Source organism: Neopsephotus bourkii, unplaced genomic scaffold, assembly GCF_033783945.1.
Source record: "Neopsephotus bourkii isolate Nb327-2 ecotype Australia unplaced genomic scaffold, CSIRO-AGI_Nbou_v1 NB_1629, whole genome shotgun sequence".
NCBI classification, from domain to species: Eukaryota; Metazoa; Chordata; class Aves; order Psittaciformes; family Psittacidae; genus Neopsephotus; species Neopsephotus bourkii.
In genome coordinates, this window is record NW_026902104.1 from 211,132 (window position 1) to 223,601 (window position 12,470).

The following is a 12,470-nucleotide window of genomic DNA, read 5'->3' on the forward strand; positions in this document are numbered from 1 at the left end:
TACCAGCTCAGCTTGTTCCACTCGCACATGGGTCTGCTGCTGGAAGCCTGTTCCCTGCCAGCACAGTCTTCCCCATGTACATCTCGCTCTTCAGAAAACGTGAGAAAGCTCTAAATCTGGAAGAATTCCTCCAGGAAAGCTTCTAGACAAAACAGAGAAAAGGCAAATACAACCATCTCAGGGTCTAATGGCTTATATATTCCTAATACTGTATCAAATGAAGTTAGGAAAACCCAACAGCCATTTCAAAGGTCACAGGCTCACTTTTCTCCTGTGGGTTGCCTTTGAAGCGTGGGTGCCATTGGTGCACCACAGGGCCCCATGTAGAAGGCTCTATTTGATCTAAGTCTGTAGGTGGCTAGCTCTTTTTGGCATCTCTGGTTATCACCTTTGTATTACGAGGCCAGCTGCGATCTGATCGATCTTTTCAACAAATCAGATTCATCCCTCTGGCTCTGCCAAAACTCAAGTGTAGCCCTCAGTTGGGTAAAGCACAGACACTCCAGCTTTATTTATATTAATGTAATTATAGCTAGACCAATATTGAAATGGCCAACTTGAGCTGCAGGCAAAATAAACAAATGCTTCTTTGGTGATCAGTGCATAATGGTTTTTTTTAATTATAGCCTGCATGCCAACTGTAGACCATACCTAGAGAACGTGGCAGGCAGTTCTCACAGACAGTAAATGTCACTCATTTTCCAATATATCAAAATGAGAGAGTCTACAGAGAATGAAATTATTTTATGCAACAGGTATGGCAGAATTTCATACACCAGGTATTATACCTCAGTCCAGCAAAAGTCATTGGCAAAATTGCTAACCAGCAGACACAGCAGTTCAGTCTAGGGAGGGTATGTATGTAGTGTAAAAAGCCTAAGGAAAGAAAAAGAAATATCAGGAACATGCAGGAGATTACAAAATCTACCATGTCTATCATGAGTGTTGGGCAGCCACATGCGTCCCGCATCTCATTGTCCAAATTAGTCCCATACGTGGCTGCAGCATCACTTGTAAGAAGATCCCAGTTCATGGAGTCTTACAGAGCTGTTATTAGATAATGTTTACTAGGCACAGCTGTGTTTCATTTCTGCCTATATAGTCATTGGTTTCGGCAGAGATTTTGAAGATGCTCCTCCTATCACCACAATTCTGGAAACAAAAGTTGCATGAGAAGACAAAGATGCAGCGCTCCTTCATCTGGTTTTCCAGCCAGGCAACCGACTACACTGCCAGCAGAATAACACCAAATCCCTGGGTTTATGCTGGTGTGAACATTTTCTTTGGCTTGCCTCCAGAGGGGATAACAGTCTTCTTGGGATTTGGGTCTGACTGTTCACTGTTTTCTCAAAAAGAGTTCCCTCAGGGTTCTGGTTAGGAACTTCTGAGGCTTTGTATCTGGAGATCTTCCAAGCATCTGTCTTTGGGTGACACACACTCCGTTTACTGGGTATCTGCCACCCTTGCCCCACACATGCACACAGTTTCAGGCAGGAGGCACTACTTCTGGGAAATTTACTGCTACACAGGCACACAACAGTTGTGTTTGAGCAGTCACACAGCTGTGGGATGAAGCAGATCTGTCGGGCACGTGGCAGATGGTTGGATGCCTCTTGCACAGAAAAACCCCTGCATCCTGTTGCTTACATACCGGGCGGCTCCGTACCTCAAGTTTAGTGAGTTCATCTGGGCCTGGCATGCCTGGAGCTGGTGGAACAGCTCACTCTCCAAATCACTGCTCAGCAGCTTCCCATGTACCTGGCATGATGACTCTATTAAGCCAAGATCTTCAGGCTGGTGCCTGGTGTTCCATTGGCTCAAGCTCACTTGAACAGGTATCTCCAGGAAGGCAGTTCAGGAAGGTAATGAAACACAAGCCAGAAAAAAGTGTGCTTACCTGGGGCACTTGGGCCAACGTAACATAAATATGCACAGGGCAACTTCACTCCCACCTGATCCAGGTGGTTGCACAAAATGGAGAATGTCAAGAAAGACTTTGGGTACCTGGAGAGATAGTAAAATACATGTAAGAAATAGGTTCTGAAACTAAATACCATGTATCAGTATTTAGCCACTACATTGCATGTTGTGATTTTGCATTCAGAAGAACTCCAGTTGTTTTCTTGAAGTCTGCAGTTAGTTAAAGGAAGACCAACTCATTGGCTCGTTTTAACTGACTGCATTTTGGGGAAACTTTAGTATTTCAGTACTTCAATTCTCATGAGGTTATATTTATAGAAAATAGACAAAATGAAGATCTATTACAACTTGCAAATAGACTTTCTGGAGATACAGATGCTTTTATTAGCTTGGCATACTTATAATCTTTATTTACCACAAAGCCAGCAAAAACATTCAGCTTGCTGGGAAGGTGCAGACAGCACTAGATTTACTCAATAACTGTTCTTCTGGTTATAGAATTACTGTACTGGTGCTGAAGAGGCAATGGTTGGTGTAGTTACAAAAGAAGGCCTCTAAAACCAAAGATCCTAGCTGAATTCTTTCTTTCTCTCTCATTCATCCCAAAAGGAAACCCAAGGTTTCACGTGAGCTATGACTGCAGATGTAAAATAGCTTGGCCTCTTCTCCATGTGAAGAAAGCCTTATCCTGTCCCTGTAAGAATATGGTCTATCCCTAGGTAATCACTGAGCCAAAACTCAAAAGATGGCCATACAAGACTGACACATCAAGGAACAGGCTCTACTGACATCCCAGGGAGTCAGTCCAAACTGTCTAAGCTGAACATCCCAATCAGGGCTATAAATTATGTGTCTCATATTCATGGTATATATACATATATACATGTGTAGCTATTTTCTCTTGATGCTAGCTTCCACACCTTTTAGGAATTAAATCTTCCACTTTGAATTGATAGGTCCCAAAATCTGATGAGAAAAAATGAAGAATACAATTGACAAGATTCAGGGCCCTGAGCCTATACGGTGCCCCCTGCAAGCAAGACGTTAAACCCCAACAACACCTCAGCATGGCCTGAAAGATGGAACTGTGCAAGCTGCACTTCCCCAGCTCAGATCTGAAACCAGTGCAGCAGTCACTGCCTTATGGCATTGTACTGATGTCAGCAGACAGCAACTTTATTTAAAGCAGGGCTCTCATTCACATTCATTGAGTAAATGTTGCTCTTGCCTTCCAGCTGTTTGTTACCACCCGTCTGCTGGGCTACAATCTCCTGACAAGACAGTCAACAGGAGGGAACCAGTGTCTGAGCCACAGCCATTAGAATTCAGACACTGCACAGTCTAGCACCTTAGCATGAACCCTCCCTTCTCGGTGGCTTGAGCTTAATACACAGTGAATTACAAGCTGGAGTGCCTGAGGGGTAGGTACATGCTCCCCACTATTATTCCCGTAATGGAGATTGCATCCAGAGGCATGGTCCCTGCCCTTCAACCCCGCACCATGTTTTTACCCCACATCATTCCAGTTCACGTGTTGGTTCCCATCCTCTATCAGACCTTCCTCCCATGTGCTCCCATCCACAATGTCCACAGTAGCATTCCCGTGTGTTTTCAAGCACCAGGCTTGCTCTTCAAGGAGACTTTTGCCAACTGCTTTAAAAAATGCAAACTCAGGCCAAGTACTTCATGGTTTTGGATGCTGCCATACCTTTTGTAGCCATCCTACAGAGTGGCAGAGAGTACTTTTATTATGGAACTCACATTTGGGTTTTAAATGTTCTTTCCATTTCCCCAGATCAAGCTGGTATTACTACAGTTTGATTATTGCAATACATTATTGTGTCTAATTATTACTTGGCTGTATTTGTTATTAGGTTCATCACTGCTTGGAAACTTCTGTGTTAGATTTAGTGTGGATAAATATCAAAAGATTTGGATATTCAAAACGTTTCCAAAAGTTCTGAATATGCAAAATTGTCTCTATTCCTGGAGAAGAATGGAAGTTAGCATACGAAGGAGGAATAATCAGTCCAAGTAGGGCAAATTAAAGGACAGACTCTAGTACCTCCCATCTCTGGGAGAATTTCCTTAAAACTGAGACACAGCATCCTGGGGAGTCTGTTTCTGCACAGCTTGTGTTAATTTAAAGTGTTTGTGTTGCATCGTTACCCTTTATTATCAGGCTTTCTGTAATGGTCAGTGTTACATATCAAGCTCTGTGAGCTAATTAAGTCAGGAACTGCAATTTTTGGAGTGATACAACAGATTATTCCCACAGTAGCATTCCCACAGTATTGCATCATCTCAGACTCTGGCTGTACTTAGGGAAAAAGAAAAGTAAGTTCATTTTTGAAACTGGGTCTAGTTTAAGTCCTCACCCAGACACCTGTGCGAGGCCTCCTCTATAGAAGGAACTGGGGATGGGGGAAGCCCTTGGGAATCTTGGAGTAAAATACCTGCTGATGGTCAACTCTTTTTAGCACAGTCTCATTTAACTCCCCTGGGAAGAAAGCTAAGTGACAGTGTTGAAAGTGCTGTAGACAACAGCCAAGTGCACGTCCCTCCACCAATCCCATGAATTAATCTGAGGCAGAAGAAATTTTGGTGCCAGGAACATATCTACCTACTAAAATGGAGCTGAAATGTGGATTATTTGTGTTTCAATATATCCAGGCAAAGCAGCAAACTCTGTTCAACTTCGCAAGAGCAACTTTAATGAATTTTCCCTCTAGGTACAAAAGAGTGGAGAACTCTTACCTGCATGTCAGACACTATTTTTCTGCAGTACTTTTGAAACCAACAAAATCTGTGTACCTTATTTCAACTTTTGCAAAAACTGGACAAAATTGCTTCACCCATTAGGGAATGTGTGGTTCAATTGGATTCATTTTTCAGTTCACATCGGTGGCAAATTTAGTTTAAAATACTTTACAGGTACCATAGCCAAATATAGCATTCTGAATTAAGAATGAATTATAATTACTAGACTACAGTTTTCTCCCAGTCAATCCTACACCCATCCTGAACAGTGCTCCCATACTTGCTTTCCTTAAGACTTAATGATTGTATACTCTAAAAATGCCAACTTCAACTTCTCATTTGGCTATAAATAAAGGTTTAAAGGATCCCTTTTCTGGATTATTAAGGAGAAGATTTACAATTTCTAAGCTGTAAACATTTCTGAAGATATTTGTTAAGCTGGAAAGAATAATATTGCCATTATTTCTGCTGCTGATGGCAAGGGGATGGAATTTAAATTCAGATGTGTTGGTAATTGTCAGTTCTTTCCTCCCCCTTGAAAATCAATGGAAATTAAATCCGTAACTTGTAATCCACACTTAGAATTGTGCTTAATAGCTGATGACATGATATATGACCTATGGGGAGCAAATAACAGAAGGACTCTCAACTTGAAATCCAAGCCTAGACTTCTAGGGAAAATAATCCAAAACTCAGTTATTCCACAGAAGGGAAAATGAGGAAACTAATGCTGAAAGAAGCCTGAGGGTGATAGCAGAGAGCGCATTAAATGCGACTGAGCAAAAAAGGAGAAAGGGAAATTTTTTGGCTTCAGATTCAAAGACATCACCTCCTGGAAAAGGGAAGAAAAGATTCCACTCCATATGGCTTTGGTGTGACCACACTAGGAATACTAAATTCACTCCTGGGTACCTTATTAGCATCTAAAAGGGCAGGTTCAGTGAAGAGCAACAATAGTGTCTAAGGGGTTGTCTAGGCTGACTTTTAAGGAAAGATTAAAATAGTTTAGGGGTGTATTGGGGCACCTTTTATTCCCGTGGAGTAGCACTTCAATTCTTATTCCATCCTTTCCCCTACATTTTAATAGGCCTACTTATAAAGCAATGTATCATGGGCAAGTGTGCAAAAGTCTGGACCTCAAGATATACGTATTGGCTAAGCAATGAAGAGAGGAAGTTCCAATAGACATCTATGTATGTCAGAAGGGCTGTTAACACCAGTGGGCATAACTTGCAAGAGGATGGTATTTTTAAAGGAAAAAATGTAAAAGAAAATGAAAACTTATTGACAGGTCTGTTAGGGTATTGATTACTTTCATAAATGAAGTGATGCATTTCTTCATACATTTTAAACTATACTTGCAAAGCACAAGCAACTGAACTCAAGAGAGGAATCCTGCACTGGACAGAAGATGGACTAGATGGCTTAACGGGTCTCTCTTATTTCCACTTGCATTGACTCAGAAACTTTAACGAGAGACAGGAAGTTACAAGACAATCTGGTAATAAACATGCACCACTGTCTAATGTATTATTTGGCCAGAGCCCAGATAATTCCTGCAGTACACCTCAGGGCCTCATCATGACTCCAGTGCTAAATATCTTACTGTCCCACCTCTGCCTGGCTGTGAAACATCACACAGTGTAAACAAGAAATCGGTCAGTAATCCTGAGCTGAGGTCTCTAATGGTAGTGTTAGGGAGATTCTGTTTAGATACTGTTTAGATCAGCTTTGTTCTGGGTTTAAGTCTACTAAAACCTCCCCAGGACTGCTGTTTTCTGGAATCAGAATCACAGAACCATTATGGTTGGAAATGACCTCTGTAGATCACCCAGTCCAACCCCCTGCCAAGGCAGGGCCACCCAGAGCAGGTCGCACAGGAACGTGCCCAGGAGGGTTTGAATGTCTCCAGAGAGGGAGACTCCACAACCCCCCTGTGCAGCCTGTTCAGTGCTCTGACACCCTCAGTGTAAATAAGTTCTTCCTTACGTTGAGGTGAGACTTGTTGTGTGTTAGTTTATGGCCATTGCTCCTCGTCCTGTCTCTGGGCACCACTGGAAAGAGTCTGACACCATCCTCCTGGTACCCACCTTTGAGACATTTATATCTCAGTCATAGAGCCATAGAGTTTCTCTGACATGCCCTCTTCCACTAGCATCTTCCCCTTCCTCCTTACTCAGGCCCATGGCTTCCATCAGGAGGTGGATCATCACCACTTCAGTCAGGGAAAAGAAGTTCAGATCCTGATCGATGGATCTGACAGCCTTTGATACTGCAGACATCCAGCAGTTAATACATTCAATACTGGCCAAGTAGGGCTCCTGCACTGACCCCCTGCATTCCAATTGCACCCCATCACCGGGTGCTCATCATCTCCTCAGGATGCCCTCTCTTCTCCAGGGCTCAAGCAGGCTTTGCTGCATTTTGGCAGAATGGTTTATTTTCCCTTCAGAGGTCATTAAATCTCTATTGATCTCAAGCAATTGGTTTTTCACACTAGGCAGACTTCAGTATAAATTACTGATAGGGGATGTGAGCTGTTTTGGATCCCCATCCAGTGCATCAAGCAGCCAATTTTGAGTGTATATTTTTCCTGTTCCTCTTGTTACAGTCCCCACACAATGACAGCAGCAGCCCTGCTTTTCTGCAGGGCTGAGCATAGGCGATTTCCCTAGCCTGGGCTCATCAGGAGAAGCCATTTCAGATTTATTCATTCTCCCTCCTCTCAATGGAAATTTACTCTTCTCTCTCCCCCTGCCCTGAAAAAAATATCCATATTAAATTTCCACCTTCTAAAAATAGGCTCAGAATAAAAGGCGATAGATTTTTAAACTCTTGCTTATTTCTTAACTGCTTTAAGGCAACACGATCGTGTCTCTTGGCTGTGAAATTACCTATACTGGGAAACTTTGCTTCCCTAAAGAAGAAGATTCTTTCTGTGAAATGGAAATAGTGCAGTGAGCTTCTTTTTTGTTTTCCACAGCCCTTTCTGTAGCAAATATTCACTTGCTCTGGACAGAGTCAAGTGCAGCAGCCAGCATCCTCCAGGGCTTACTGCAAAGATCAACTTTATGGAGGGATCTGACTTGAGATCTACACAAGTGTGGATCAAGCGTGGCTCAACCAACCTGCAGCAATCAGAAAGGAAGACGGGTTTCCATGATCTGTTTCTCCTTCAGGACATCTGCAAATATTTTTGTTTCTTGTTACCAAACACGTATTTAGTATAAGCTGTAGTTACAACTTTCACAGTATTCACCCTTAACTATCATATTTTGTCTCCCTTTCACCACCTTTCCAATATAAAATCTTGCTATTTTTAAAAAGTCAAGAACAAACAAGCTGATTTACAAAACAAAACCATTTTCCTCAACAATGTACATTTCTGCTATATTCATTTTAACACTCCCTCATATTTTTACCTTCACTCACCAAACACAGTTTACATGATGGCAGCAAACAGTACAGAAAGAGAACAGGGTAAGCATGAAGAAAGAAAGTGAGCAAGAGGCACAGAAAAAAACCATGAACTTTCTTTCAAGCTATTTAACAAAGTAAGGGCTCTAGGAAGATAAACAGCACACTGATTCCATTCAAAAAGGTAGTTTTTCCTTTCAAAGCAACCACAGTCAAACCAAAGACAGCCAGGAATTTCTGTAGCAGGAAAACCTCTGTAGATACAGAAACACAGAGAACCAGGAAGAAAAACATTTTGATGAATGACCTTGAGTGCTTGAAGACCCACAGCAGAAGGCAGAGGTGATCTTCCAAGCAGGTCCATTGACTGGGGAAGGAGGGCTCCCAGTTTGCAGACAGCAATAGTTATCTTGTTATCTTGGATATTAGACTCTTTCATAGACACAGAGTTGCCCTGTGCAACTGCTCCTGCAAAAGAGAAAGCTTTTCCATGGAGCTCCCTGGACATCCACTGGCCATTTTCATTATCATTTGGACAGAAACCAAAATTATGCAGGCTGGACCTTAGTTCAATATTGTATTAAGGTAAGCACACTGGCATCATTCTGTGACAAACATTACATCATCCCTTTAGCTAGTAAAGTTGTTAATGTATATATTTCACTAGGCAACAGGCTGATTGAGTTTTTGACCTTTCAAACTCACAGCTTTCCTATCTGAGGGCTCTACAAAGGCAGTCAGTTCCCAAATGTGAGATGGGAAAGGTTCATGTTCACTTCAAGTGGTATCCTGTATATCTATTATACATACACAGGTATATACAGAAAACTACACACAGAGGCCTGCTATAGAGAAGGACTGCATATATATAAAATGATTATAAGTACTTGTCTCTCACACACATCCTCAGTGTGTGTGAGACCCAGAAACTAGACATGACATTCCAGACTGGAATGATGCAAGGAAAAAAAATATATTGCATTTATGGAAATCATTCATTTTCCTTGTCTGGGAACCTCTTGAATATAAATAATATTTTAATTTATAAATTTCAAAGCACTGTCCCAAGAATGGCTATGAATCATTATCTTCATTTCACAGTGGGAGAAACAAGGAGCAGACTGTTTCAAGCCGCAGACTAAGGTCACATGGAGCAAATGAAGTCAAACCTCATCTCCTGAGCCTGACTTTCCCTTGAGACAGCACACCAGAGAGCATACCACTCGCAACTTTATCAGCTGGAACTCTTCAGCACATACACTAATAGTATTGGCAACCCTGAGCCTTCACAGACCAGGACTGAGGTTTCAAATGATCAGCGGATTTGCTTTGAATGCGCAAGATTAAAACACGCAAATAAATACACTTGTGTTACTTCTATTCGCCTTCTGTTATCTGAGCCTTTGGAGTATGCTAAGGTAATGGTTTCCAGGTGTTTCCACCACCAAAAGACCCAGTCATCTTCACTTTAAAAAAGGGAAGGGAGGGTACTAAACAAATGGCGCTAAATACTGTAAATTAGACCTTGAGAGTTGCAATAAAAATGCAGATAGCATACTTCTGGCACATGCCAAAACCTGCTCTCTTTAGAAAATAATCCTCTACCCCAAAAGGCAGGTCTTACCTTCAGAGCAGCAGCAGTTCCCAGTGATGACTCCCACAGCTGGTAAACATCCATCATCACCTTGGATTGGGTCCTCCAGACATTTTTGAAGGGGCAGAGCTCAGACAACACTGTAGGACTTGTGGGTCTTTCTGAGTTGTTTGAATCCAGCAGCTGATGTGGCCAGAGCACAACAAATTAGAGCAGTGCACACCCCACCTTTCCTTTGCAATCAGAACTGTTCTTCCCCCAGTATAAGCCTATTCCTCCTATTCAGGTTGGTAACATGGGACCGAAGCTGCCATGGCCACACAAAGCAGAGTTTTGGTCCAGCCTGAGCTCATTCCTCCTGCTCAAATTTTCTGCTGGTTTAACTTTATACAGTGAAGCTTTACATCAGATGCAGTTTATCTGCACCCTTCATGCTTCATGCCAGCTGAAATTCACAACTCCAAAGCAGTGGTGTTCAGTTTAGGGCATGTTTTCCTCCTCTAAAGACCTGTCTTTTTCAAATGTCTCCAAATTATACAATCGCTAGGGGCACTGATAGTTGTTTTCCTTTTAACTCTGAGACACTATCAGTTTTTTCAGCTCCTCTGTTGTTTTATCTCTTATTACCTTAAATCATTTTGAAAGCTATATCTTCCATTTAAAAGCCGTATCCCATTATCTAGGAGGGAATTTGAAAAGGTCGGTGTTAAAAGGAAACACAAGCTAAAACAACCCCAGCACTCGAGCCTTCAACACTAACTAACCCATGCAATATTGAAGGTTAATTAGGTTTTAAGGAACTGCGCAGGCAACACATGTGGCATGCTACTGATAAAATGACACTGCTTACAATAAATTAAATCATAGTAGAACCACACTGAGGCACTAATCATGGGCAAAACACTGAAAAAAAGGATGTTTAGTCAGACTGGAATCCTTTAAATTACTGAACAGAAGAATTCAATGCAATCTGGTGTGTGGCCTTCAACAATTACAATCTAGTTTTACTCAGTGTTAATGCGTTTGAATATACACTGCAAAAATAACAGTTGTAGGTATATGACAGCTCTGGAAATATCTGGGTGGTCTCTAAAGTGTGTGAATTAGGAGTATGTTATTTAATACACTTTTTTACAGGGAACACAAGATATCTCAATGGTTTCTCCTTGCTTTGCCATGTGCGTTAGCAGTTAGGTATTGGAACAGACAGGATCTACTGAGGAGAAGCACAGCTGGCCATTCAGAAAACTGAAATAAAGTTAAATGTGTTATCCAGCTTTCATTTCTCTTTCAAAGTCATAAAATTGGTTGTGGTCAATGGCTCAATGTCCAGCTAGAGACCTGTAACGAGTGGTGTCCCTCAGGGATCCGTGTTGGGACTGGTCTTGTTCAACATCTTTGTCGCTGACGTGGACAGTGGGATTGAGTGCGCCCTCAGCAAGGTTGCCGATGACACCAAGCTGTGTGGTTTGGTTGATACGCTGGAGGGAAGGAATGCCATCCAGAGGGACCTTGACACGCTTGTGAGGTGGGCTGATGCCAACCTCATGACGTTTAACCAGGCCAAGTGCAAGGTCCTACACCTGGGTTGGAGCAATCCCAGGCACAGCTACAGGCTGGGCAGAGAAGAGATTCAGAGCAGCCCTGCAGAGAAGGACTTGGGGGTGCTGGTCGATGAGAAAATGAACATGAACCGGCTTCAGTGTGCGCTTGCAGCCCAGAAAGCAACCGTATCCTGGGCTGCATCAAAAGGAGCGTGACCAGCAGGTTGAAGGAGGTGATCCTGCCCCTTTATTCTGCTCTCGTGGGACCTCACTTGGAGTATTGTGTGCAGTTCTGGTGTCCTCAACATAAAAAGGACATGGATCTGTTGGAACAAGTCCAGAGGAGGGCCACGAGAATGATCAGGGGACTGGAGCACCTCCCATATGAAGACAGGCTGAGAAAGTTGGGACTGTTCAGCCTGGAGAAGAGAAGGCTGCATGGAGACCTCATAGCAGCCTTCCAGTATCTGAAGGGGGCCTATAGGGATGCTGGGGATGGACTCTTCATTAGGGACTGTAGTGATAGGACAAGGGGTAATGGGTTAAAACTTAAACAGGGGAAGCTTAGATTGGATATAAGGAGGAAATTCTTTCCTGTTAGGGTGGTGAGGCACTGGAATAGGTTGCCCAGGGAGGTTGTGAATGCTCCATCCCTGGCAGTGTTCAAGGCCAGGTTGGACGAGGCCTTGGGTGATATGGCTTAGAGCGAGGTGTCCCTGCCCATGGCAGGGGGGTTGGAACTTGATGATCTTAAGGTCCTTTCCAACCCTAACTATTCTATGATTCTATGAAAATTGCATGCTGGTGCACACTTGCTGGAATGTTAAAAATAAAGTATATGTTGTTACTGAATCTCATTTTTAGCAGAAAAACAAATGATTGTGTGCCCTGTACATTATATGGGCATGTAATATGCTATGGTAATAAATAAATCAACCTGATGTGAGAACCCGGTTTTTGGTTTTCAGATAAGTAGTTGACAGACTCTGGGGAATGCGATTGCTCAGTTTTTTTCGTGCTGTAGCCCTTGAAAATGTTACAAACACTTTCATAACTGTAAGCCTGAAGGCACAGCACCACAGAGAAACCATATTGCTAACACATGAATGGCCTTTAAGGTCTGCAGAGCCCTCAATCAGCTCCATTATATTCCTCTCAAAGAATGACGTGAAATGCATTTGACACTATCATTGCTTCATTAGCTAAAACTTCACTGATGTTAGCCATATGTGATA

At 42.5% G+C, this 12,470-nt stretch overlaps 1 long non-coding RNA gene across 3 annotated transcripts; it reads right to left on the reverse strand.

Moving 5' to 3' along the window:
* Positions 1–1,048: 1,048 nt before the first annotated feature.
* Positions 1,049–10,992, reverse strand: LOC133222940 (uncharacterized). 3 transcript variants are annotated; one of them, XR_009728419.1, is made up of 4 exons: positions 9,722–10,992; positions 4,544–4,648; positions 1,898–2,004; positions 1,049–1,421 (listed from the first exon to the last, which is right to left on the reverse strand). It is a non-coding gene; the product is annotated as an uncharacterized LOC133222940 (long non-coding RNA). The 3 variants fall into 3 exon arrangements; XR_009728418.1 differs by lacking the exon at positions 4,544–4,648 and having other exon boundaries at positions 9,656–10,992; XR_009728417.1 differs by lacking the exon at positions 9,722–10,992 and having other exon boundaries at positions 4,544–5,109.
* Positions 10,993–12,470: the final 1,478 nt, after the last annotated feature.